Below are 23,675 nucleotides of genomic sequence, written 5' to 3'. Positions count from 1 at the left end.
ACTGGTCCCACACTCACCTTCGCCAAAAGGCCAAGAAGTGCTATGCTTGATCTTAGCCACAAGGCCAGGAAGCGACGGCTAACTCAACATTGAGTCCCAAGGTTTGCAACATGCCCAACCAGAAGAGGAGATGCTGTTCCTCTAGATTGCACCGGGCTTCAGTGGAGCATTGGACAGTCCAAAGACGGACATGCGGGCATGAGAGCAGGGTGCTGAGTTTAAGCGGCACTCAACAAGAAGGTTGGGGGCATGCTTGCAGATTGAGTGAAGGTGTTCTGCAAAGTGGCCACCCAGTCTAGCCTTTAGTCTGTGTTTCGATGTTAGATGAGGGCTGATGAGTGGGCAGTCATACTGTCCTTTCAGCTGTTAAAAATAAGGCTCAGGGCAGCACGGCGTCTCACGGCGCCGAGGTCCCAGGTTCGATCCCGGCTCTGGGTCACTGTCCTTGTGGAGTTTACACATTCTCCCCGTGTTTGCGTGGGTCTCACCCCCACAACTCAAAGACGTGCAGGGTACGTGGATTGAACATGCTAAATTGCCCCTCAATTGGAAAAAATGAATTGGGTACTGTAAATTAAAAAAAAAAATAAGGCTCAGATGGTAGGGTCTCCTTTCTCTGGCAGTTGTAAAGGTTCCTCCGAGGAACGCCCCACAGCAGCGACGTAGCCAGAAAAAGAAAATTAGGTTGAATCGTAACCTCCCCATGCCTTTCCGCTCAAGACATAGCTACAGATTAAGAAATGGCTTTTTCCCCAGCCAGATTCACTCACAGAAAAAATAGCTAGTTATTCATGTAACACACGCATTCAACCCATCAGCCATTTGTCTTTCATATCACACTCACTCTAGTAAACAAACATTCTGTTCAGTCTGCAAGACAGCCAGATTTCAAATGTTGAAAGTTAACACAAGGAAAAGTACTGTCATACATTTATTACTGAACATCGTAATACGGCCAATATTCTTCTCTCAGTAACAATTCTTATCAGGTCATTATCACACTGCCATGCACAGTAGCACAGGGGTTAGCACTGTTGCTTCACAGAGCCAGGGACCCAGGTTCGATTCCCGGCTTGGGTCACTGTCTGTGCAGAGCCTGCACGTTCTCCCCGTGTCTGCGTGGGTTTCCTCCGGGTGCTTCGGTTTCCTCCCACATGTCCCAAAAGATGTGCTTGTTAGGTGAATTGGACATTCTAAATTCTCCCTCAGTCTACCCGAACAGGCTCTGGAGTGTGGCGACTAGGGGCTTTTCACAGTAACTTCATTGCAATGTAAGCCTATTTGTGACAATAAAGATTATTATTAATACCATCATATTTGTAGTTGAAAGATCTGATACATAAAGGGTTACCACGGGACTGAGTACAGTATGGTCCATACAGTGATGTAAGAGAACACATGACCTGCACCTAGGGGGCAGTGTAGTGTTGGACAGAGCTGTGTGTAGAAGCAAGCATGGAGACCGCTCTGCTCATAGACCTTTACTGCACCTAGGTACATAGTTCCTGGTAGTTAATAAATACTTACTATAGAACAAAGTAAGGCTGCGAATACCTTAATAAGACCCATCAAATTACGGCCAACACTTCACAACAGAGTTTGGGAAAATATGAATGTGAACTTTCCGCAGATCAAAGCCATCAGATCACAGTGTGACCTTGCGATTAATTCCGAAGCCTCTCAGCATCACTCAAGTGTCATCTCATTTCATGTCTCACAGGAAGGAGATGCTCCATGAGATTTGCAACTGACAAAAATACATGCAAGAAATTAACTGCAGTCAGAAGGACACAGACAGAATTTCATCACATTCATCAGAAATGTCGGAACATACTCCACAAAAAGAAATTATTTCAAGGTGCTGTTCTGTCAGTGTAGCCACTTTGCGTAAAACTACAAATTGAAATGAAATGAGAAGCCAGGTAATCTGTTTGGTGATGAGAGTTCAAGATTGAATATTACCCAAGGCACAGAAAGTGCCTGCTTTTATTCTGAGAACTTTAACATCCACGTAAGCTGTCAGACATCAGTTTAACATTGGTTTTGATGTCTCACCAGGGGGGCAGTGTTTCTGACAAAGCGTCACTTCCTACCCTGGAACGTGTAGCCATCTGGGATGGCCACGTCCCGATTACAAAATGGACACTTGCAAAGACTGCAGGGAAAATTGGACAATGCTAAGAAACAAGCAGGTGCAAGCTCTGTCTGTTGATTAGAACCTTAAACTCTCAGACAGGACAGAAACTACCAAGCAATCTACATACTAATGAGCCATCTCCGGGGACTAAAGGGAAACACTTAGATACACAATGTTAGGACAGACTCCCCGGCGCCAGAAGAAGCTAAGACAAAGCTGACTGACAGTCACCAGGACACGCCCAGCGATCAGGGAACCACCCCTCTATTGGAGGAAAATCGATACAGATGATTGGGAAAGACCCAATTAGTTGAGGCCAAGTTCAAGGCCCGCCCAAAAGCACGCGAAGCCCTTTTTAGTAATAAAGGTATCCCCCAAGGGAGAACTTTGGCTTTGGCTCTCACCGAAGAGAGAGACCTGCCTAGCAGCTGCACCAGACCAAGTAAGTCCCAAGTCAACGCACGCCAGGAGATAGACGCTCCTAGTTGCTACCCTGTAAACAGCTCAACCCAGCAGCCTCAGAACGGAGCAACGGCCATTATTCCTCTGTGGGCTGAGTGGGCACCCGAAGCTAGGTATAGGCTTTAGTAATAGTGGTAGTTTAGTTTGTAGAGTTTATGCATGAGTAGATTTGACTGTGTGTAAATAAATGAGCATTGCTTTTGAACTTACTAACTGGTGTATCGAGTCATTGATCAGTATTCGGTTCTGAATCTTGTGGCGGTGTCGAAAGATACCTGGCGACTCTTGAGCAAACATGATTAAACAGAGCCAAATTAAGAGCCAACCAAAAGTTAGCAACAAGCGTCAATATTGTGAGTTTGGAGGCGGAAAAGGAATGTAATTCGGCCTGATGGTGGCGTAGCGGAATCTCACCGCCTTCCCACCTCTGCCAGAATTAAGTTCAGGGTGGGAAGACCCACAGCTGAGTTTCCCGCCCTGCCACCTACTGAGATCTTTACATGCCCAATTATTGGCCAATTAAGGGCCTCATCCCGCCACCAGTGATATTAAACTAATGATGGGCAGGCCTGTCGTCAGGCACATGCGCAGCAGCTAAAACTGTGCGGCCAATTTGGGCTCGCGAGTTGACATTCCTCGATCAAAGGCACTCAGTATCTGATCGAGGGACGCGACGCGACATCAAGAATGGAGGGGGTGTTCCACTGTCCTTGCTGCCAATGCCCCTGCACCTTTCCCTCTCCGCAACCCCCTCCGATGAAACCCTCCCCCCTGCTCCCACATTACTTCCCTGTGGCCTGGGCTGCTCCGTGATTCCGGGAATCCGGAGCCTGTCCTTCCGGAATCAGTCTCGCCGAAATATAATAATCTTTATTCGCGTCACAAGTAGGCTTACATTAACACTGCAATGAAGTTACTGTGAAAAGCTTCTAGTCGCCGCACTCCGGCGCCTGTTCGGGTACACAGAGGGAGAATTCAGAATGCTCAAATTACCTAACAGCACGTCTTTTGGGACTTGTGGGAGGAAACCGGAGCACCTGGAGGAAACCCACGTAGACACGGGGAGAATGTGCAGACTCCGTATAGACAGTGACCCAAGTCGAGAATCGAACCTGGGACCCTGGCGCTGTGAAGCAACAATGCTAACCACTGTGCTACCATGAGCTCCCCTTCTAAGGTGGCGAGGAGCCCGAGGACATTCATGATTAAAATCTGTATAAAATCGTCCAGGTATGGAACCGACAGAACAGACCCGGCTGGGATCTGATGTATGTTGTAAATATAATTGCTTTGGAACAAACCAAGGTTTCTTTTTACCAACTCACTTCAGATTCATTCATTCATGGCCTGCTAAATATGTGTAAAAATGAATAAAGGTTTCTCAAAGAAATGTTTATCATAAAGGCGTTGCCCGTTGAATGCCCTATACAGCCTTTACTTAAGACTTTGACGAAATTATCACCAGCATTTGGCATTTTTTACCATATATTGAACCATTCCTTCACACTGGATACATGTACAGTTTAATCGAGTGAATAACACCCAGCAACTGAACCAAATGAAGTGTTATTTTCAACAGGTTATTTGCTTAACCGGAGTTGAATGTGCTGCCAATGAAAACTGAATGTGCCGCAGTTCTAACTGACCAAGATAATTAGCAGCTCGCCAAGCACTAACCCCACATTCATTACAGCCGACATCTCATTTACAGTCCCAGTGCAGGCAGCTGACTGTCAGCGCTCGGTAATGTCACTGATAATTCCCCAGGTTGACTGTGTGCCAGCCACATTACTGCTGCCTTCATTGAACTTCACAGAAACAACACTTTTCTTGCCCTCTCCTTTCCTCTCTGCTCCAGTGTCACTGATAAAAATTTAAATCTAATGGCACCAAGAGAAGAGAGTCTGAATGAATCCAATTGTTTTTTTTTAAGTGCTGGCAAAGTCACACGGTCAAGGCACTTAATCATTTCAGCTACGGCAGGCACTGGGCGACTATCTCAAGAACATATTGCCTCCAGACACCAAGAACAGGATCAATAACAGTGAACTTTGGACTGTTTAGGTAAACATTGCTGACCAATTATTGAATGGTCACCGGTGGGATTTCTATTAAAGGGGTATCACCATCATTCAGAAACGTTTGAATCTTTGTTTGTTTGCGAATGCACAGAACATTGGCCCGAATCTTCCGATGAGCGACAATCACCAGCGGATTGCCACTCTGCTCCTACTTTACTGCGCCTCGCCTGAACTCCGCAATTCTGGCTGGGACTTCCAATCCTGGGCTTCTTCAGAAATGTGGAGCGTGCCCTCAATCTTACTGCTTCCTCGTGGCAGCAGGGTCATCGGGGGAAGACATGCCACTTCCCCTCTTTCCAGCACTGGCTGCTGTCGTTTGCTAAGTGGTTTTCAGTGAGTTGATGTGTGAGTGCCTGACTGAATGGGCGCATGAGGAGGTGGGTGAGGTAAGTGGGTAAGGGGTAGGGTGGCAGCTGGGTAGAGGTCGGGTCAGGTTGGGCGGGTGGAGGCAGGTCTGGGGTCAGGGAAGCAAGGTGGTGAAGACGGGCCGGGGGGGGATTTGGGGAAACCGGGGGGATTTGGGGAAACCAGGGGAAGTGGGGGGGGGGGGGGGGGGGGGGGGGGGGGGGGTCAGGTGAGAATCAGGTGGGAATCATGGGGCTGTCGATTTGGTCAAGGAGAGTAATCAGGAGGTTGAGGAGTTCAATGTGAATGAATGGAGGACACTCATCAGTGTCCATTCTTCCTGTGACAAATGTGTTTGATATTTCTGATTCTTCTCTCTCCCGCCGCCCAAAAAATATAATTCAGCAAGCACTCGAGTTAGTGCCCCTGGAAACACTGATCCTCACTGAGTGTTCTGTTTGGACTGCACTATAACCATTTTTGAAATTCAATTTATTAAAGTGATAGAGTTCCTGAAAACAAAGTTTAATCTATTACAGAGAAGGAAAGAACAAACTAAGCTATGTTTATTTTTATAACATCTCTCCTGCCCTCAAGATGGCCTTAGTGTTTCACAGCCAACAAAGTACTTTTGAAGAGCAACGTTTTTATAGGCAAGCACAGCGGGCACAAAGCAATAACATGAATGATCAATAAATCTGTCTAGGTGATGTTGATTAAGGGATGAATGTTAGCCAAGGCACCGAAGGTCCCTTCACATCAAATACTGCCATTCGATATTTAACACCCACCTGCTCGAGCAGTTGGGGGCCTGAATTGAATTATTTCTGAGAGGTGACTCCTTCAACAAGCCACTGAAGTGTCAGCCTAGACTGAGATATAAGCTAATTCTAAAGATTTAGCATTTCAAACTCAGAAACCTTAAAATAACAAGCCACTTGCCTAAAAATGAATAGCCAGAACTCACCTTGTTAACATTTATACAGCCCCGTCAAAATGATAAAACAACCAGAATCACTTTGCAGAGGTAACAGCAGACACCAGACATTGGTGATACAAGAGTTCGGAGAGGTGACCAAAGGCATGCGTTTTGAGGAAGTTTTTGGAGAACGGAGGTAACAAGGTGGAGGGGTTCAAGGGGAACACTTTATAGTGTGTCAACAGTGATGTTCAGAAAGGGCTGAATACAAAGAAGAAAATGTACGCTGGCCTGTGGTGCTCGGGGAGAATACAGAATTCGGAATGGGCAAAGCCATGAATTTGAATTTGGTGAATTGGGCATTGGGGAGCCAGCAGACGTTCGCAAGGATAAGAGTAGCGTGGAATAGGGTGCAGGCAGTGGAATTCTGGGCAGGTTGAAGCTCCATTTAAAAAAATAATCTTTATTGTCACAAGTAGGCTTACATTAACACTGCAATGAAGTTACTGTGAAAAGCCCCTAGTCGCCACATTCCGGCGCCTGTTTGGGGACACAGAGGGAGGATTCAGAATGTCTAATTCACCTAACAGCACGTCTTTCGGGACTTGTGGGAGGAAACCGGAGCACCCGGAGGAAACTCACGCAGACACAGGGAGAACGTGCAGACTCTGCACAGACAGTGACCCAAGCCTGGGACCCTGGCGCTGTGGAAGCTACAGTGCTAACCACTGTGCAATCTTGCCGCCCACCCGGTGGAATTTGTAGAACCTGGAGATTCATGTAGGCACAAATGAGATTTTCAACAGTATTTAAGGTGAAGAAGGATGAAGGTTTCCATTTGGAGGTAGAAATGTGCAGCATTGATGGGGACTGAAGTCTGTCTCAGGGGTGGGATTTACCCGCCGCGTGTTTGTCGGCGGCGGGGGTTGCCCACCGTTGGCCGGCGGTGGGATTTTCTGGTCCCACCACTGTCAACGGGATTTCCTGTTGAATGCACCCCTCACCACCCAGGAAACCCAAATGGGAGTACGTTGTCGGGGAGGACTGGAAGATCCCGCTCGTGTAGACGGCTGTCAAGATCCAGCCAGGATCGTGTAGTCTGCTGGAGAGAGCTGTAGAATTAGGTGGGAGGTAGAACTCATTCTGGTGGAAGCTGAAAAAGATGAGTTGATCTTGTCAAAGCGAAGTTGGAGGAAGTTCTTGCTCATCCAGAACTGGATGTCAAACATGCAACAGCGGTAGTGCATAGGTGATCATGGAGTCAAGAAAGATGAGAGAGCATTGGAACTTTGCACCATCACCACACACAGAGAACCCTGGCCTACACCAGCAAACTACACTGCCAAGGGTTAGAATGTGGAAAGGGCGGAAAACAGAGGAAGATTTGAGTTGACTGCAAGCGCAGAGTTGGAAAATCGGAAGGACACAGAGGAAAAATTATCAAAGAAGATGGAGTCTTCAACCATGTTCAATACCATGGAAAATACAAGAAGATACAGAGTCCCACGGTTGCAAACATAAAGATATCTGTGACGTTAGAGCAGTCTCGGTGTTCTTGGCAGGGCAGAACCCAGGCAGGAAATGTGAAAAATGTGAAAAAAGAGAGAGGGGAGTAAAGAGAACAAAGCTTGGAGGTGACGACACACAGTTTGAGGATCTCAGAGGTGTTAAACATAGGGCAGTCGTCAGAAAGGACTTGGCTAATGTGGGGAGGAAGCTGCTGAAGGCTTTGAAAGACCCTGGAATGGAGCGGGGTAAAAGGAGATGATCAAAGATTCACTGAGGATGTGAACGTGCGGAGGGCAGGGTGGGGATGGAATGTTAAGGACATAAGAAACAAAAGCAAGAGTAGAGAAACAGCCCCCTGAGCCGGCTCTGCCATTCAATAAAACCATTGTGGAATTTCTGACTGAGCTGCACTTTCCCACCGACTCCAATATCCCTCGATTCCCTGAAAGACCAAGAGTCTATCAATCTAACCCTCAGGGGGTAGGCCTCAGAATGGGCAAAGAATTGGCAAATGATTTAAAGCACTGATAAATGAGAGGTAGCACATTTGGCCAGGAGGAGATCGCTTCTTATTTAGATGTTGCAAGTCTAGGTGGGGTAGAGGAACAAAGTCATCTTGGGGTACAAATACACCAATCACCAAAAGCAACATCATTAAAAAAAAGAAACTGAACACTGGATTCTATTTCTAGAGAGGTAGAATTGAAAAGTAGGGAAGTTATGCTCAACATGTGTTGAACCTTGGTTAGACCACACTTACGAGTACCGCATGCCGTTCCGATTGCCATATTATAAATAGGATACAAAGGCACTGAGGATGCAGAGAAGATTTACAGGGATGATCCCAGAAACGTGTGCTGCACAGATCGGGAAGGGATGGCAGATTGCACTTCTTTCCTCTTGAAAAGAAAAGCTGAAGGAATGACCTCATAGAGGCCTTGAAAATGATAAAGGTTTTGATAGAGTGGAAACGGAGAGAACGTTTCCTCTTGTGACGAAGAGCAAAACTCAAGGCCATCGATATAAACGAGTCAGCAAGGTATCCAATATGGAATTCAGAAGAAACCCCCAGAAAGTGGTGCAAATGTGGAACTTGCTACCACAGGGTGTGGTTGAAGTGAATACTATAGCCGCCTATAAAGGGAAGCTAGTCAAGCCTCTGAGGAAGAACGGAATACAGGGTTACGATGATAGATGAGGCAAAATGGGAGAAGCCTCGCGTGTAGCTTAAGGGTTGGCATAGACTGGTTGGGCTGAATGGCCTGTTTTTGTTCTATATAAACTGCATAATCTTATGCAATCCTCTGAGGGAAGATATTTCTCCTCATCTGAGCCCCAGTCGATCAAATCCTAATTTTTATACTGTCAGGGGTAAGCAATCTCGCAGTGTCTACCTCTCCAAGTCCTGTATAATTTAATGAGTTGGAGACGGCAAAGTAGCTGTCGAGTGATAGGAGGCTCTGGTCTGGGGTGTAGTGTTGGGCCAGTGAGTATAGATTACAAGCGACACCAAGCTTTTTTGAGAAATGAGCTTTATATAAATACCAACGATATGTTTTTCTCTTAGACCCCTCTTACTATCATTAAAACCAGCTTCAATCAGAGAATGGGATGGTGTAGTTGAGAGACTTCCGCATGAAAATTCATCTAAGAACAAAAAAGATAACGGTGTAAAATAATTCTGCACTGTACAAGAGGCTCAATTGCCAGTTAATATTCCTTATAATGTACAAGCTCTCAGCTGGCAATTAATATTCTTTCAACTGACATAGCCACGCTCTTTCACCTAGCAGTGTTTCATTACCAGCGTCAGCTCAATGCTATTTCACAATCAGTTAACAGAAGTGACTTCCAAACTAGCATTCATTCGCTCCTTCAAACCCATGGGCAGTGAGGCAGTAGGAGAGCCATTCGCCACCTACAGCATTGGCAACTTCGAATAAGGGCAAAGGCTAGTGAGAGAAAAGGTAAAGTCATCTCGGGATGGCAATTTGCTCTCCATGTTCTCCTGCTGCCAAACATAACCAGGAGATTGAGCCTCCAGAACTGGACAAATGATAAAAATATTTGGCAACTTGATGACTGACTGGCAAGCAGCTCAAAAGTAACAAGGACTTGAGATGAACACAAAAATATCTGCTGTCAGTTCATGATCTGAAAAGGAAATGTTGCATTTTGCTCTGACTGTTGCGATCGATTCCCCCGTCCTCCTCATTCCTCCCGATTGCCTGTCCTCTCTGCTGCTGCTGTCAATCAAACACAGCTGAAAGCTCTCTATCTGACCGTCCAAGCGAAGCCGGACAAGACAGGAGACCAAATGTATGCAAAGTGCTGGATGTTCACAGCAGGCCGATGAATAGGGAAATGCTGGTACAATAGGAATGTGAACAAAATAACACTGAATGAATACGACAGGCTTAATAAACCAGAAATAAAGCAAGGGAGCTATCACATCAGGGTTCCAGCCCAACTAACTTTGCGGTCTGTGTGCTGAGACCTGAAGTTACCAGCTGCCAAAATGTTAGTGACTGCTGCTTGCAGCATGTTCATCTTGTTCGAATTTGCGAATAACAATGAGTGAAACAGTCAGTCCCTTTGGTCAACATTCCAAGTTCAGTACAGAATCTTTATAATGCAGGAGGCGGCCATTTGGTCCTCTTGAGTCTACACTAGCTCTCTGAAAGAACATGCTAGCAAGTCCCATTCCGTGCCTGATCCCTGACACCTTGCACATTCCCTCTTTCCAGATAGCAATCCAATTCCCTTTTGACGACCGCAATGCAACTTGCCTTCACCAACCTCTCAGCACGTTTGTTCCAGACTCCAACCACCCTCTGGGTGAATATATTGTTCCTCAAATCGCTCTTACTCCTTTTGCCAATTATTTTGAATCTGTGCCCTCTAGTCCTTGACGCTCTCGAGTGGGAGCAATTTCTCACTATTCACCCTGTCCGTACCCCTCAGGAATTATCACGTCTCCTCTCATTCTTCTTTCCTCCAAGGAAAAAAGTCCCAGCCTCTCCAGTCTGTCCTCACAGCTCCAGTTCTTTAATCCTGGAGTCATTCGTGTGAATCTGTTTTGTACTCTCTCTCCTGTCTTCACATCCTTCCTCAAACACAGCGCCCAGAATTGGACACGGTACTCCAGATGAGGGGGTGCAAAGTATTCTTTTAGATCCACGGTGAGGTGGCAACTGGGTCATTATAATACCATTGCCTTCTTAAGAGCCCAAACTTCCGGTTGTGGACCTTTGCGCAATTTTAGACTGATTTTCTGCAGCATTAATTTAATGCGACCACGACTTCATATGTAGGGACTTCAATAATCCGAAACAGGTCAAACATTGCGCAGCAAGCAGCAACATGAATATGAACTCTGAGCACTGGCAGCCAAACATATTCCACCCCCCCCCCCCCCCGCCTGATTGCTTCAACTAATCTTCACTCGCTCTGAACAAAGGCAAGGGGAAGAAAATGAAAACAAAATCGCTTGATAGACAAATTGGACAAACCTGCAACTGAGGAACACGGGACCTGAAAGAAGGTGTCGCTGATATTCATTCAATGGGATAATGAAGTTCAGGTATGGAGTCTGCCAACCCCACAGCAGCTTGACTGAACTGGGTCCATATGCAAGGGCAAATATGTTGTATCGAGAGACGTACATGGATTGGAAAGAGAGTACGGAAAGAGGACTGACAAGATGCCGCAGAAAAGACTGACCCAGAAGGTGAGATCGCAGGGGATTGGCGGTAGAGTACTAGATTGGACTGAGGATTGGCTGACTGACAGAAACCAGAGGGTCAGCATAAATGGGTCCTCCTCTGGCTGGCTAACTGTAACTAGCGGGGTGCCGCAGGGCTCAGTCCTCGGATCTCAACTGTTTACAATCTATATAAATGATCTGCAAACAGGGACTATAAATATAGAAAAATTTGCGGATAATGCAAAAATAGCTGGGAAAGCAGATTGTGAAGAGGAGATAAAGATTTTACAGATGTCTATAGATGGGCTAGGTGACTGAGCTAAATTTTGACAGATGAAGTTTAATGTGGATAAATGTGAGATTATTAATTTTACCCGAAAAAATAGAATGATAAATTATTATCTAAATGGAAACAGATTCAAAGTGCATCTGGATAGAAGGATCTGGGTGGCTTTGTTCATGAATCGCAGAAGGTTAGTGTGCAGGTACAGCATGTAATTAAAAAAGCAAATGGAATGTTCGCATTTATTGCAAAAGGACTGGAGTATAAAAGTAGTGAAGTGTTGTTGCAATAGTATAGGGTGTTGTGTCCAGTTTTGGTCTCCTTATTTGAGGAAGGATGTGGTGGCATTGGAGACAGTTCAGAGGAGGGTCACCAGATTGATTCCAGGGATGAAAGGGTTGACGTATGAGGAGAGATTAATCAGTTTGGGTTTATACTCGCTGGAGTTTAGAAGGTTGAGAGGGGGTCTGATTGAGGTATATAAAATACCAAAAGGGATTGATAAAATAAACATAGACCAAATGTTCCCTCTTGAGGGGCAAGCTAGAACGAGAGGTCACAGATATAGGTTGAGAGGCGGTAAATTTAAACCTGAGATGAGTAGAAACTACTTCTCGCAGAGGGTGGCCAATTTGTGGAACTCACTGCCCCATGGTACAGTGAAGTCTGAGTCATTATATAGTTTCAAGAAGGAGATAAGGGGTGGGATTCTCCCTTCTGGGGACTAAGTCCCCACGCCCGCCGGAAAACGGGCGAGAATCACTCCTGACTTTTTCTTCGAAGGTCCGGGTGATTCTCCGTTTTCCAGGGGGCTAGCAGAGCCCCGGCGTGCGTCCCGCAGCTCTGGCTGCCGGTGGGGCCCTGCTAGCCAGACTGTGCGGGCGCGCATGCGCATGGTGGCCGCAAGCGTGCGTGCGGCAGCCCACCTTGGCGCGGATGCCGCCGACATGGCGGACCACACAGCGGGCCCGCGTGGAAGAAGGTAGGTCCTTCCCAGTTCGCGGAGGGTCGGAGAATCCTGCCCCTGATATATTTTTGATTTTAAAAATAGGTTAAAGAGATATGGGAAACAGGTAGGGAGGTGGATTTGAGGCCAGGAAGAGATCAGCCACGATCTGATTGAATGGAGGAGCAGGCTCAAAGGGCTGAATTGCCTACTTCTGCTCCTAATTCCTATGTTCTTATCTAGTAATTTCCAGACAAGAATGTAGTCTGTCGAGCAGATGGACCATTCAAGCGTTTCAGTAGGAGGTTCGGACGATGTTATTGGGGTCAGGGCAGGATGAGAGAAGCGAGTGCAGGCTGGACCCAAAAGGAAACTACTAAAAGTTAACTTTTTTTTAAACTGACCGTGCTTGTAATCATCTGGCCCCAGCTTTGAAGGATTTCCCCTCGCAGACCTGGGGTTGCAACGAACAGTCATATTCCCATGATGTGATCGGGGCCCAAACTGTTTATCGCAACAAAGATCCCTCAGGCCCCAGGTGGGTATCCTTGGCACCAGCTATTTCAAATTCTCATCATCAGGATGGGGGCAGGAGGGCAGCAAGTAAAGCTGAAATTGCACGTGCTCTGATTCCATTGGTCAGGGTGTCATGTGGATTTGCTGAAGCCTCAGATGAGGTGGTCTCCGGAGTTCATGGTCACAGTCCAGAAAAACAGGGAATTGGTACAGAAAGAGTGCCTCAGAAGTCTGGAGTCAAGTGAACAGAGTATTGTTCAGAAGAATTCAAGGAAGAGTAAACAAAGAGTTCTGAGTTAAAGAGACAATTGCAATAATTAGATTTAATGTGGGACAGCAGACTTCAGACTAATAATTTTAACACAATCTGGGGGTCGCGAGTTAAAGACATTATGAGCAGTTTGCAGACTAGTCAAGACCAAGAAATCCTAAATGGATTGGTGTTAAATCTTGGTCTGGATTCGCTGTTGAAAGTGGAGCAAAAGCTTTGTTTGTAAGTGCCATTTGAAAACCTGGATTGGATTTCGGATTGCAAACTACCAAGGGAAAGCATTATTATGAGAGAATAATTTAAAGCCTGCTTTTGTGAGTGGAGTTTGGAAACTCCCCTGTGACAATCATCTGGAGGGATTCTGAGGAGAAAATCACAGATACTAACTTGGGTTCAGAGCAGAGCGTGTATTTGACCACAGTCCTCTGGCGTGCTTAGAAGGGACTTTTTTGTGTTGAGACAATTGTAGCTTAAGCTGTACGTTATTCTTTAAATATGTGTGTATTTGTTAAGCTAAAGTGAAGTAAAAGAGTATGCATAATAAACCAATTTCGCAGGTTTAATAAATATGTTTTCCTTGTTGCTGAAACTGATTAGCAGTCCCGAGACACCGTTCCTCCATGTTTTATTTTTAAAAAGTTTTTTTTGAGCTAGGGTTCCTTTCTGGGGTCTTACCGGCCAGTTACAACATCAACTGGGATCGTAACAGTCATAAAAAAGCCAACTTGTTTATTCAGGGAAGGCAGTGTATCGTCTTCAACATGTCTGGCCAACATCATGTCTCCAATTTCAGGTTACGTTATTAACTCTTAATGCCCTCTGAAGGTTATGAAACTCAGTTGTACAAAATTAACCGTGACAACTTGGAATGGATATTCTCCGCAGTTTTACCAGTGCCAGCCACATGCCAAGAATATATCTAATTTATTTTAAATATTTCAGCTTTCTGATGCAGAAAGGCAAGTTTGGGAATTGACGGATGAAGACAGAAAGTTTTGTTTCCCTAAACTGTACCCGTCGTAAGAAGCATATTTATCAATTTCTAAATAAATAAACAGGTTTCAGAATAGTACTTTATGCGTCTTTTGCATTCAGTCGCTGTCAATTAATTCTCACCGAAGAATTACTGATGTAACCCAGGACTCGGATTGGCGTTATCAACCCGCCCCCTCCGTTATCGATTGGCAGCTTCATGATTAAAGTAGATCCTCAGCTTTTCGGAGCAGCTATGAATATTAGTCACTGCAACTCGTCACATTTTGTTGTCCTTTTTTTATTCTCATGAATGCAGCTCAAAGCAATTTGAGTTCCTTCTTGAACTGATAATATAGCTCGTATTTATATTGTCAGCACAGAACTAGGAGAAAAACGGCAATGGCAACAGAAAACATAACCTCCCGTTTCTACCCGAGCCATTCTTTGAGCAGGTTCAGTACAGGCCATCATGCAAGTTGTTCCTAATCTACTGGTTAAGAGTAATGAAGGAAACACAAACAACAGCAATACTTGAGGGGCAAATGGAGAAGGAAAGTGGTTTGGCAGCAGAATGACTACTCAAATGTAATTAAACAAAGTGCCTGCCAGTGCTTATATTCATGACCTGCCAATTTCTTCCAGTTCCTCTGGTAAATACTCAAACCCTCGGGCGGTGGGGGGGGAGGGGGGGGGGGGGGGATTAAGATATGAAATGAGTGTGGTGGCAACCACTCCAAATTCTGCATGCCCCCCCCATGTTGCAGCCAGCATGATAACACTGCTCAATTATCCCCAGAAATTCCCCGCTTAGTCTTCCTTCCTTCCAAAATTCCTTTCCAAATTTAAATATAGCCATGTGTGTTATGTGCAGCTCAAGACAAAAGGCTGATAACCAGCACATACACATTACTCACCCCCCTGTCAACTTTAGCCATCCCAGGGCAGCATGGTGGCACAGTGGTTAGCATTGCTGCCTCACGGCGCCGAGGTCCCAGGTTCAATCCCGGCTCTGGGTCACTGTCCGTGTGGAGTTTGCACATTCTCCCCATGTTTGCATGGGTTTCGCCCCCACAACCCAAAGATGTGCAGGTTAGGTGGATTGGCCACGCTAAATTGCCCCTTAATTGGAAAAAATTAATTGAGTACTCTAAATTTTAAAAAAATTTCTTGCCATGCTCAAAGATGCCACAGATCTCCCATGGAAGACGCCTCTCACAGGAATGGACACTAGATTAAAGCTAGTTTCCACTCAAAAGTCGCGCAATCTTTTGGGCAGCTGCCAGCCTAGTGAATGGTCTGGACCTTTCCTTCACTGTTGGCCACAGATTCTGAGCCAGTGTCAACCAACACCTTGACCCAAAATTTGTCCCTGGAAACCATTGCAAAAGCAATGAATCGTGCCCATACACCTTTTGAAAATTAATTTAATACAAAATCCATGGTCATCCTTTTGTTTCATAATATTCCTGTCTTTGGGTTTCCTTGACACAACTTATGTCAGATAACAAAATTCATACAGCTATCAGTATTAAACAGCAGTTTCCTTCTCAATACCAGGAACCTACTTCTTAATCTCCCTGTGCACAACACTGTTTCAAATTTGCAGCAAATTCTCTCAGAGCCCAGACAGGTAAAGACAACCTGTCCTCAGAGATCACCTCACTACTCTAGCCTTGGATTTCATCAAGTGTCAAAAATTCATGCTCATCCCCAGCATAACCACAATTCAGTGTCAGGGTGGAAGTACGAGGCTGCATTCTGTATGCGCATATCCACAGGAAGCACTGAAGGACAATTTTGCAATACCACTCTGATATAGCGTTAATATAGCACCTTTAATATTAAGAAAGTCCCATGATGACAGGGGTGCAATTAAACAAAAGGTGATCATTAGAAGCAACTTAACACTTAGTCCAGGAGTTGGCAACCTTAACAGCAAGAAAAGTTAGGCAAAAATTCATTTATCTTAAGAGCCGCAATGCTGTGACTTAAATACCAATGAAGAAGAAGAGACAAACATTTCCACAACATTTTAAAGGTTTTATAAAAAGAGCTGTTAAATGAATGAAAGTTTCTCAAAAATATAACATGAATAGATGTTTAAAAACAACACAAGCTCTTTAATTACAATCAAAACGGGTTGATCAATCAAGTCCTGAATGAGCCATATGCAGGTCGAGAGGCACAGATTGTCATCCGCTGGCTTAGTCGAGGATAGTTCTAAAGAAGGAGGTCTAGTTGAAGAGATGGAAATGCCTGTGGTGTCAATTCTAGAGCGTGGGGCCTAGGTACAATGAGATGAACGGATGAGGGAGAGACAATATCGTAGAAAGGAAAACTAAGAGTTCTGCCCAGATTATAGGGATGAAGGTGACGGCACAGATGGTGTGCCTCAGGAGTTGGTATTGGGACCACAACTTTTCACTACATACATTAACAATCTATAAGAAAGATCTGAGGGCACTGTTGCTAAGCTTGCAGATGATACAAAGATATGCAGAGGGACAGATACTATTGAGGAAGCAGGAGGGCAGCAGAAGGACTTGGACAGGCTAGGAGGGTGGCAAAGAAGTGGCAGATGGAGTACAATGTGGAATAGAGTGCAGTTATGCACTTTAGTAGGAAGAATGGAGGCATAGACTATTTTCTAATTGGGAAAAGGCTGAGGAAATCTGAAGCACAAAGGGACTTAGCAGTCCAAGTTCAAGATTCTCTTAAGGTTAACGTGCAGGTTCAGTCGGCAGTTAGGAAGGCAAATGCAATTTTAGCGTTCATGTCGAGATTGCTAGAATTTAAGAGCAGGGAAGTACTTCTGAGGCTGTATAAGGCCAGTCTGGTCAGAGCCTCATTTGGAATATTATGAGCAGTTTTGGGCCCCGTATCTAAGGAAGGATGTGCTGGCCTTGGAAAGGGTCCAGAGGAGGTTCACAAGAATGATCTCCGGAATGAAGAGCTATGAGGAGCGGGTTGAGGACTCTGGGTCTGTACTCGTTGGATTTTAGAAGGGTGAGGGGGGATCTTATTGAAACTAACAGGATACTGAGAGGCATAGACATAGTGGACGTGGAGAGGATGTTTCAACGAGTAGGAAAAACTCGAACCCGAGGCCACAGCCTCAGATTGAAGGGATAATCCTTTAAAACTGAGATGAGCAGGAATTTCTTCAGCCAGAGGGTGGTGAATCTTTGGAACTCTTTGCCGCAGAAGGCTGTGAAGGCTAAATCACTGGATATCTTTAAGACCAGGATAGATAGGTTCTTGATTAATAAGGAGATCGGGGTTCTTGATTAATAAGGGGATCGGGGTTTATGGGGAGAAGGCAGCAGAATGGTGATGAGAAACATATCAGCCATGATTGAATGCCAGAGCAGACGCGATGGGATGAATGGCCTAATTCTGCTCCTATGTCTTATGGAAAGGCCTTGAAGGAATTTATTCTGAATGCATGCTTCTCGATGGCCTATGATGCCACAGCTGCTGATATTATCCTAGATGTCGGTGTACAAGGCGACCTTTGAAGCCTTGAAATATCCCGCCCATAAAAGTCAGCTTGTATGCCAAGTTAAAAAGAGAAACTCTGGGCATGGGTGTGGGTGTTCGCTATTTTGAAATGCCATTGGCATCCACCACAGAGAGTGGGCATGTCACAAACTCCTGCACTTCTTCGCAACACAGCCCGTATCACCTGCTTGATCCCTTGTAACCGGTTTGAAGGTACCGGTAAGTAAAATTGCATTTGTGGTGTGGAAGACTGAGGTTGACTACTAATGCAAGTGGAGCATGCCCCGGATGTAAAGGAAAATCGAGTTACTTTATTATGCCAAGTATGTGCAAAAACATGATTTCCTGGGCCGGAACAATGGAGTCGTCGTATACACTTGGTTGACATATCTGCCACAATTTATGGTACCCTCCAATTGCTCATCAATTATTCATGTACATTAGTGAACATTATGAGATACTTTGACCATAGAATGTAACATATGTGGGGTTCACTGTGTTCTGATGCCCAAGCACAGGAATTCTACATCAAGAGTCACTGCTCAGTACCCAGGGTTGCCCTGCCTGATTTGGTTGGCCTTTTCGAGTCTTAGAAGGTGCTGAACCCAAGTACAGCGCTGCTCTGGTTAAGAATGAGACAAGTCAGCAGAGACTAGGAATTCAGCGTGGCACTTCTTCAACCTGCATCTCTTGATAAGATAGTGAGGCAAAGAATAAGGGCATCACAGATTCCTTCTTCAAATCTTTTTTCTGGGCCATTCACTGCCAGAATGGGCAGGCGGTTGAATGCCTCTGCCAATGAGGACCGCCCTCATTGGTGTTGGTGGCTCATCAGAGTGTTGAAACCCGCAGGCCATGCAGGTCAATTGCTGTTGGACTTCCGTCTTTCTAACGATGATGACACTCAATTGGAATCACACTTCAACCCCCACATCTCCCTGACAACTAATTTCACTGTTGGAAAAGCAAAGTTCATTTTTAAAATGCCTTGAGAGAGCAAGCCAGGTTTCCAACCTTTGATGATCCGGATTTATCCTCAATAATCTTATCAATGGTGATAAAGTTTTCACTACAGCTGTTGGGTCCTTGATGAATTGAGGGTGTTTTGACCTGTTATCGGATTGAAAGCCAGTTACACACGGCACCTGATATTTCATCCTACTGACTACAATAGGACTGGCTATGAGACACGGTGCATAACAGAACCGATACCGCCCATTCTGCACAACCACTGAGATTAATGTCAATCCTAAAGTGACCATTTAGCCTATTAACATGTCATCTGCACCATTAATCATTCAGTAATGAAACGCTTCAGAAACCATTAACAGCCTAGTCACAAAACATGACAATAATTGGATTTGTCATCTTATTTCTGCCCGGGTATGCCATGGATTAATTCTAATAAATGCCTGGCGATTACCTGTGCCAGCTGCGTCTGGGTTTGTAGCACTGCGCCTCAGAGTCAGACAGTTGTAGGCTCCAGTCCTACTCCAAAGACAAGAGCACAAACTACAGACTGACATGCCAAAGCAATATTGAAGGAGTGCTGCACATCAAAGGGGCCATCTTTCAGGTGAGAAGTTAAGCAGAGCCTCAGTTTGCTCTCTTAGTTGGCCATGAAAGACCGCATGTCACTATTTCAAAGAAGAACAGGGTGTTCTCCCCATGCCTTGGCCAATATTAATCTCTCAATTACAATTACTATCAGGTCCTTATCACACTGCTATTTATGGAAGCTTGCTATTCATATGTTAGCTGCCATATTAAAGTGATCAGACTTTAAAAGCAGTAGATTAGTTAATAAGCACTTTATATGTCTTGAGGTTGTGAGAGGTGCTATATAAATGTTAGTTTTGTTTTCTTTTTCTTTTAACGTTGATGAACTATTTTCCTTTCTAATGAATATTGTCCTTTCCTTACGAAGAGATTTGACAATCGAAGGGAAGAATCTTTTACCCTGATTTTCCAAGTTTAGGATTAATTCATAAAGCAGAATATTATCATAGAGCCATCACAGAATCCCTACAGTGCAGAAGGCCATTCGGCCCATTGAGTCTGCATCAACCCTCTGAAAGAGCACCCCACCCAGGCCCACTCCTCCGCCCCATCCCTGTAACCCCACCCAACCATTGGACACTAAGGGGCAATTGATCATGGTCCATCCACCTAACCTGCACATCTTTGGACTATGGGAGCACCCGGAGGAAACCCACGCAGACAGGGGGAGAATGTGCAAATTCCAGTCACTCAAGGTCAGAATCAAACCCGGGTCCCTGGCGCTGTGAGGCAGGAGTGCTAACCACTGGACCATCGTGCCGCCCCTTATTACTTGAGCAGAACTAATGCCACTTTGCTGTTTACAGTAAGTTCAGACATCTAGTATTCTGAACAAACTGCAACTGCTGTACTGAGTATCATGAAGACAAGCAGTATAAAAACATACTTTATGTACTAATATCTACCAGGCAGAGTTGCTTTTGGATCAGCATCAATGCCAATTTTCATATCAGTGGATTGAACCAGTCCAGAACACAAGCAAACTGTCTTCTAAATCACAGGGCATGGAATAGTTGGTCTCCTTGGGACAGAAAAGCAGCTATTAAATTTAAGATCTTTCCCAACAACATCATTCTTGTTCTTGGCATCCCCACTAACCTTTTTACCCATAAGCACGCGTGTGCTATGGATTTAAAGTTAGCATTCTAAGTGCCAGCTGATAACATCTGCAGTTGGTAACACTCTGGACAATTTTTAGCATGGTTAATCCACCTGACCGGCACATCTTTGGATCCCAATCCCATCCCGCTGGCCAAGATTTGTCCTTCAATCAATGTCACAAAAGAATCAGATTATCTGGTCATTGCTGTTTGGGGAGCTTGCTGCGTGCAAATTGGCTGTCAATTTTCCATAATCACAACAGCAGCTCCACTGCAAAAGTACATCATTGGTTGGAAAGTGCTTTGGGATATCTTGTTTGTGAAGGGCACGATATAAATGCTTTTTTTTTTGGCTTTATAAGAACAGGGTGGGTTTGCCTGACAGAATGTTTTCGTTGGACAGTTTTTCATGTGTAGGCAGGTGGATGGCGTGCAGGAAGATTCAAGACATAGGGGGGTTTGGGGAAACATCTCATCCGAAATAGCCAGTTAGTGTAGAAGCAGGATCGGTGGAATGCAAGAAACATTAATTAAAGGGGAAAAAAGAAAACATCTGGTTCAAAAGAGATTATTGCTAACGTGGGGAATGCATTTGCCTGGAAACCCATGCTTGATGGTCCAACATAGAACTCACCTGAATTAATTGATCAAAGTTTACCCAGCCACATAAGATATATTAATCAATGAAATCCAACTATTTTGGGAAATCATTACAAACCACCTCATGTGTCTGGAACCTGAATGGCACCCCAGCTCCTGAGCCCTCAAAAAGGTGTGAGACATTAGTGTGGAGAGTTAGCTCAGGCACCCCCATCAGGATCAAACACGGACAAAATCAGGTACACCGCAACCAGATACAGTGAGGCCCCCTCAACTCAACCGTACCTTCAGAAAAGCATTCCCTGCCATATCACTGTGGTACCGTCTGTTCCCCACTTACTATCGCTAACATCCTTAAAGTGGTTTGAACATCACTAACAATTAATACTAAATTACGGGGCAATTTTGGGATCTGATAGCATTTTTTGTGCCGTGAATTGAATCACCATTGCCTGAAACCACTTTACAGAGTAAGGTGCTGGCCTGGGCTGGGACCCAAGTCTCGGAGATGAAAGACTACTGTTACATCCCTTGCCTTTTCCTCCAAGATAGCCAGATATGTAGTGTTGACAAAGAATATAAAAATAAGAAGTTTGAATCAAAATAAATTTATCTTACACTACTAAACTTGATTAGATTCGCACACTTTACTGTGCAACAGATAACAAACTAATGATACTGAATCTGTATTACAATAATCAATATTCTATCTAATTATTAAACTACACTATGACTTGACCTCGTGCTATATCTCTACAATCAATTCTCACTCTGCTCGCATCAGCTTCTCATCATGTTCTCCCAGAATTCCTAGAGATGCTTCTATATAGTAACTTAGTAACACCATCTAGTGTTTGATTTACACATAGTTTCTGATGTTAACCCTTTACTACACTTGCACTATACATATCATTACAACTACCACCTAGCTTACAATGCCACCCAACTCACTTTTTACTCCTTACACTTTTCCCTCCCCAGCACACATAAATCGCTGGTAGACGTCACCAGTTGAATAATGGAAATCTGAAGACGGGCTGACATAGAACATAGAACATAAAACATGCTAAGAGTTTTGCTCAAGCGCTTTCATAGGTCAGAAAATATTGACCTTCCTTCAGGAGATGAAATGGATTCATGATAGGTTGGTTTGTACACGATATGGAAAAGTCCTATGTTGAATGGATCAAAAGATTTTAAGTGCCGCCTTCTACCATGTATGTTTTTCATCTTATCCAAAGTGTGCTGAAACATTTGCTGTTCGAACACCACAGCTTGCTGATATGCCATTTAAGAAAAATGAATATCACACTGGCATGCAAATAAGCTACTCCCTTGCATGTAGACTACAACCAACTTAAATCCAGTTGTCTTTTATTTTAAATGGTGAGTCCTCTCTGTGTGAACTGATGTAGAATCTTACAGCACAGCAGAAGGCAATTTGTTCCATCATGCCTCTGCTGGTTTTTTTTTTGTTGTTGAAAGAAATGGGCCCGTTCTCCTGCTGGTCATGCTTTTCAAAAATATGTCCAATTTGCTTTTGGAAGTTACCAATGAATCTGCTTCACCGCACTTATCCCCCATCTCGTTACACATTTACCATTTTCCAATCCCATCTCCTGCAATTAAGATGATCTGAAACAAGTCAAACGACCTTGTTTCGAGTGGGATGGCAGAGTTGCTGTAACTGTTCAGCTCACGTCTCACAATCGACACAGTTTGAGAGGGAAAGATTGAACAGGCAGCATTGTTTTGAATTGACAACCCACTGCAAGTGGAATTTGACCAGTCCCTTCAACTCCAAAGGCTGCTTCTCGCTCTCCTCGAATGACAATGACCATCAGCTTTTCAACAGTGTCAAGAGACAATTGCTCATCTAAATTTTCGACAAATGAAAAGATTTGGGGGAAAGCTCAAGCTACTATACCGCTGCTCTTCCCCAAATAGCAAATGTGCCCTTTTATACCGCAGTGCCCAGCTCCACGTTGCCAGTGGCAACAGACAGATGTGTGGGTTTGATTTGTTCCTGAGATTTTTGAAGCAATTTGTCATTCTTCTTGACATGCAATTACTTGCCGCTATTCTTATTATTCTCAATGAATATATTAATTTCATAATTGTAGCTGGTATTTGACGAAGAAGAGATAATGTGTTCAATATTTTTCTTCAACTAATTTTTTTTCTCAATTTTGTTTGGCTCCGTTCAATTTCTTCTCATTTTGATTAACCTTTTAAGTACTATCTGCTGCCAGCCACCATGATATTATTTACCATCCAAATATTCAATGATATTCTGTGAAGGTTCCTTTCCGTATCTCCTCTTTTTAAACACATACGCACATGTTATCGGTCTGGACCAGAACCCCAATTTTGGTTATGATCCCGGATTAGAATCCAACTATTTGCATTTTGGTAAAAACTGTGAGGAAATGACATTGAAATGTCACTGCACCACATGAGTGATAACACTGACCAGTAGATGGCTTTTATGTCAAAACAAACTATAATTTGAATTAAGCACATCAGCAACAAAGAAATAGCTTTCTAAGTTAACAGGTGCAACATCTTGAAACCTGCCTCGACATTCCAATTAAGCAATCCATATATTTCAAATACCACTTATTTATAAAGTTAACAACCAGGTTTTACTTGCTCATCTTGGTGCAGATCCCTTGGAGAGAGAAACCTTTTTGTTAGGGCCAAGCTGGAAAACTTCTGCTCAGCTAAGAGCCCTGGAAGCAACTCCGTTTTCCAGACAGACCGG

At 44.4% G+C, this 23,675-nt stretch overlaps 1 protein-coding gene across 1 annotated transcript in view; it reads right to left on the bottom strand.

Moving 5' to 3' along the window:
• Positions 1–23,675, bottom strand: part of LOC140395589 (zinc transporter ZIP11-like) — a 764,184-nt gene that overhangs the window by 248,596 nt on the left and 491,913 nt on the right. The gene's annotated exons all lie outside the window — the stretch shown is intronic.

The sequence above is a fragment of the Scyliorhinus torazame genome, chromosome 18 (genome assembly GCF_047496885.1).
Source record: "Scyliorhinus torazame isolate Kashiwa2021f chromosome 18, sScyTor2.1, whole genome shotgun sequence".
In the NCBI taxonomy this organism is placed as follows: Eukaryota; Metazoa; Chordata; class Chondrichthyes; order Carcharhiniformes; family Scyliorhinidae; genus Scyliorhinus; species Scyliorhinus torazame.
Note: the sequence above shows the minus strand (reverse complement) of the source record. Positions and strands in the feature narration are given on the sequence as shown.